Here is a 6,000-nt window from a genome sequence, read left to right on the forward strand (position 1 = left end):
TTTCTTTAAGTTTCAGAAAAAGAAAACTCTATCCTTAATCTCCAAAATTAAAATTTTATTTAAACTATTTTCTGATATAATATATTTCTTATTAAGAATAAATTTATCCTTATCCATTATAGTATTACTTATTAATCATCCAATTTCAATGGGAATTATTATTCTTTTACAAACAATTATAATTTCCTTAATTATTGGATTAATAAATTTAAATTATTGAGTATCTTATATTCTATTCATAATTATTGTAGGAGCATTGATAATTATTTTTATTTATATAACAAGAATTTCCTCCAATAATAAATTTAAAAAATTTTATAATATTTTAGTTACTTTTATTATTATTAATCTTATTAATATTTTAATAATTTATATATATGACTCTTATTTTATCTATTTTAAAAATTCTAATGAAATATTTAATCCTCACAACATAGAACTATTCTTAAGAAAATATTTTAATTATCCTAATAATTTTATTTTAATTATAATTATAACTTACTTATTAGTAACTTTAATTACAATTGTAACAATTACTATAAATAATTTCGGGCCCCTACGTAAAATATTCTAATGATAAATTCACCCTACCGAAAATCTAACGCTTTATTTAAAATTATTAATAATTCACTTATTGATTTAGCCTCTCCTTCAAATATTTCCTATTTATGAAATTTTGGAAGTTTATTAGGAATTTGTCTTTTAATTCAAATTATTACAGGTTTATTCTTAGCTATACATTATTATCCCCACACTGAACTAGCATTTAATAGAGTAAGAATCATTTGTCGAGAAATTAATTTTGGATGATTAATTCGAACTCTTCATGCCAATGGAGCATCAATATTTTTTATTTGTATATATATATTCATATTGGACGAGGAATTTATTACGGGTCCTCAAATCTAAAAAGAACATGACTAATTGGAGTAACAATTTTTTTATTATCTATAGCAACAGCTTTTCTTGGGTATGTTTTACCTTGAGGACAAATATCTTTTTGAGGGGCTACAGTAATTACTAATCTTATTTCAGCTATCCCTTATTTAGGAAACTCTGCTGTAATTTGAATTTGAGGGGGATTTGCTGTAGATAATGCTACATTAACTCGATTCTTTACTTTTCATTTCATTCTCCCCTTTATTATCCTTAGCTTAATTATTATTCATTTACTTTTTCTTCATAAATCTGGATCATCAAATCCCTTAGGATTAAATAATAATTTAGATAAAATTCCATTTCATCCTTACTATTCCTTTAAAGATTTATTAGGAATGCTAATTATAATTTTTAGATTAACTTTAATTACTCTAACCATACCTTATATATTAAGAGATCCTGATAATTTTACGCCAGCTAATCCTTTAGTTACTCCTATCCATATTCAACCTGAATGATATTTCTTATTCGCTTATGCAATTCTTCGATCTATCCCCAATAAACTAGGAGGTGTTATTATTATATTCCTTTCAATTATAATTTTATATACGCTGCCAATTATTAATAATAAAAATTCAAGAATTAATTTTTACCCTATTAATAAAATATTATTTTGAATATTTGTATCTATCATTTTAATTTTAACATGAATCGGCATATCCCCCGTAGAAAATCCTTATATTAACTTAGGGCAATTTTTTACAATTTGTTATTTTTCCTACTTTCTAATAAGATATTTATTTATAAATATATGAAATAAATATCTCTATTTATAGTTAATGAACTTGAATAAGTATATACTTTGAAAGTATAATAAAGAAATACAAATTTCTATTAACTTTTTAGGTAAATATTTTAAGTACAATTATATCTTAAGCCTAAAAAATTAGTACTTAAAATATCTCCCTAAAAAGTTAAAAAATAATAATAATAATAATTATAATAATATATAAACTAAATAATAATTAATAATAATATACTAATAATAAATATAATTATATATACATATATAAATAAATTAAATAATTTATATTTATAAATATTCTATAAATATATACTTAAAATTTTAAATTTTTAACTAAATTAAATCTATAACTGTACTTAAAATATTTCCTTAGCCTAAATTACTAACTCTAAATGTCCAACTTTAAATAATTTAAACTTTAATACTTAAAATATTTCCTTATTTATAATTATTATATAGATAATTGTACTTAAAATATTTACTTATTTATAATTATATTATTAATTGTACTTAAAATATTTCCTTACTTATAATTATTATATAGATAATTGTACTTAAAGTATTTCCTTACTTATAATTATTATATTACTAATTGTACTTAAAATATTTCCTTATTTATAATTATTATACAGATAATTGTACTTAAAATATTTCCTTATTTATAATTATATTATTAATTATACTCAAAATATTTCCTTAAACTAAAATAATTATATTTTAAATATTTAAAAATCCTAAACTATATAAACTTTAATACATTAAATATTAACCTAAAATATAATATAAAAACTATATATATATATATATATATATAATTAAGTTAAAAATTTAAAAATATATAAATTATAATAGAAAAAAATAATATTAATAAATTTAAAGAAATAGGTAAATAATTTTTTCAACATAAATTTATTAACTTATCATAACGATACCGAGGTAAAGATCCCCGAACTAAAATTCATAAGTAAACTATTAAACTCAACTTTAAATAAAACACTCAAGATCAAATATTACCCCCTAAAAAAATTATTCTACATAATATTCTTATAAATAAAATTCTTGCATATTCTGATAAATAAATTAAAGCAAATCCCCCTCTTCTATACTCAACATTAAAACCAGAAACTAATTCAGATTCCCCTTCAGCAAAATCAAAAGGAGTTCGATTTGTTTCAGCTAACCTAGTAATAAATCATATAAAACATAAAGGAAATATAAAATAAATAAATCAAACTATTTCTTGAAATTTAATAAAATCCAAAATATTAAAACTTATAATTATACAAATAAAAGATAATAAAATTAATACTAATCTTACTTCATAAGAAATAACTTGAGCAATAGCCCGTAATCCTCCTAATAAAGCATATATAGAATTTGAAGATCATCCAGCCAATATAATTCTATATACTCCTAATCTTGACACTCTTAAAATAAATAAAACCGACAAATTAAAATTTAAATTTACACTTAAAAATGGTATTGATAATCATAATATAACCACTAAAAATAAATTTATAATAGGAGAAATATAATATAAATTAATATTAGATTTTAAAGGAAAAGTTTGTTCCTTCAAAAACAATTTTAAAGCATCTCTAAAAGGCTGAATCATACCTAAATATCCAACTTTATTAGGACCCTTACGAATTTGAATTCCCCCTAAGACCTTACGCTCTAATAATGTTATAAAAGCAACGCTCAAAAATACTATCACTACTAAAATTAATCTCAAAGAAAAAACTATAATCTTATCTAAAAAAATCATTTGTTATTTGTATATAACATACATAAAAAGATTCTAAATCTTACACAATTTTCTGTCAAAATAACATTATTATTATTCTAAAATAATTAATTTAATAAAATTTTGGTCCTTTCGTACTAAAAATTCTTAATAAAATTAAGATAGAAACCAACCTGGCTTACACCGGTCTAAACTCAGATCATGTAAAATTTTAATGGTCGAACAGACCAAATTAATTTAGCTCCTACACCAAATATAAATTTTAATCCAACATCGAGGTCGCAAACTTTTTTTTTGATTTGAACTCTAAAAAAAAATTACGCTGTTATCCCTAAGGTAATTTAATCTATTAATCTTTATTAAAGGATCATTTTTTCATAAATTAATGTTTTTATATAAAAAAAGTTTATTAAATTTTTAAATCACCCCAACTAAATAACAAGTAAAATTTATTATATAAATTCTAAAAAATAAATTTATTATATTATTAAACTCTATAGGGTCTTCTCGTCTTTAATTAATATTTAAGCTTTTTAACTTAAAAATAAAATTCAATTTAAATTAATCTGAGACAGTATTTTTCTCATTCAACCCTTCATACAAGCTTTCAATTAAAAAACTAATGATTATGCTACCTTTGCACAGTCAATATACTGCGGCCATTAAATTCCTCATTGGGCAGGTTAGACCTTAAATTATTTTCAAAAGGACATGTTTTTAATAAACAGGTGAAAAAAATATTTGCTGAATTCCTTAAATTAACCTTAAACAAACAATTATATATATATATATATATATTATTTACTAATTTAATCATTATTTCATAAATTTATTAATTTAACTTATTATTTTAATAAAAAAATTAAAATATTAATATAAATTTTATACTATAATAAAAAAATTATAACACTTTTTTAAAAATGAAAATTTCTAATCCTATTTCTTTATTAATAAATTTATTATTTATAATTATCTATTTAAAAGCTCATCCCTTAAAATATAACCCAATAAAAATAACTTATTAATAAATAAAAATATTATTAATTATTAGTAAAATTAAATTTTTTTCTTAAAAAACTAGATATATTTAAAATCGAATAGCATTTCACCTCTAAATCTATATTAATAATATTTATTTTACAATAAAAATTATATAAATTTAACTCTTTTAAATTCGAGAAAATTATTAATAAATAAATTATATTTAATTAACCCTGATACACAAGGTACTAAAAATAAATTATTCTTTTAAAATTTTAAAAAATTTCTTTCACAATACTAATAATCTATAATTAAAATAATTATTTGATTTAATAATAAAACTCTAATATTTTTATTTCAATAAAATTTATAACTTAAATAAAAATAATTTTTTTAAATTCAAACTATACTGAATTTCACAGTAAACTTTTTAGTGTAAATAAAATACTTAATAATAAGCTCTAATTTGATCTTTCTAGATACACCTTCCGGTACCTCTACTTTGTTACGACTTATTCCACTTTAAAGTGAAAGTGACGGGCAATATGTACATATTTTAGAGCTTAAATCATATTAATAATTTAATTAATATTACTTTTAAATCCGCTTTATTATTAATAATTATATTAATAAATCAATATAAATTAATTTAATGTAACCCATTTAATCTTTTTCATAAATTACATAATGATCTGAAATTTTTTCTTAAAAAAACAACTAAATATTTAATTTCAATAAAAATATTTTTAACGACGATATATAAACTTAAAGAAAAAGTAATTAAATTCGTGGACTATCAATTAATAAACAGGTTCCTCTAAATAGACTAAAATACCGCCATTTTTTTTAATTTTGAAGACCATAACTTCTAATAATTAAGCTTACTATATTTACATTTAAAATAATAGGGTATCTAATCCTAGTTTAAAAATAAATTTCCTAACTTCATTAATTTTAAATAAATTTTATTAATAATTTAAAATTTCACCTAATAAACTTTTACTTATATTTTAAATAAACTAATTAATTAAAGCTTAAAAATTTTATAATGCACTATTTGTATAACCGCTACTGCTGGCACAAATTTTGTCAGTACTTAAATTTTTTACTAAATCTAAGTTTCCTTAATATTTAATCATCTTTATTGCATAACGATTTATTTAAAAATCAAAACTTACATATAATTCATAAGTTATATAAAAAAATGAACTAAAATATTCAATTTTTAAAAATCCCGCCTATCTACTAGACATACTAATCTTGGGGGCCTAAGACAGTACAAAATTTTCCAAAATTTTATATAACTTTTTTATTCAAAAATTATTTTTTTTGATACCTTAAGATTTCCCTTCTTTTTAGTAAAAAAATCATTAATTTTTTGAATAAAATTTCTATATTAAAAAAAGACAAATTCCCGACCTATAGAATTTGTCCATCCCATTTTATATAGAAATCGTATATTAATCCCAAAAATTTCGCTTTATAATTAAGATTGCCCCCAGGGTAAAATCTATTTTATCAACCTCCCTCACTTTTTAAAAAAAAATTTTTTTTTTTTGATTTTTTTTGCATTTTTTTTAAAAGGGGG

General features: G+C 19.8%; 1 pseudogene; it reads left to right on the plus strand.

Moving 5' to 3' along the window:
- Positions 1 to 272: 272 nt before the first annotated feature.
- On the plus strand, positions 273 to 3,854 carry LOC132697549 (cytochrome b-like; annotated as a pseudogene).
- Positions 3,855 to 6,000: the final 2,146 nt, after the last annotated feature.

The sequence above is a fragment of the Cylas formicarius genome, unplaced genomic scaffold (assembly GCF_029955315.1).
Source record: "Cylas formicarius isolate icCylForm1 unplaced genomic scaffold, icCylForm1.1 PGA_scaffold_217__1_contigs__length_12829, whole genome shotgun sequence".
In the NCBI taxonomy this organism is placed as follows: domain Eukaryota; kingdom Metazoa; phylum Arthropoda; class Insecta; order Coleoptera; family Brentidae; genus Cylas; species Cylas formicarius.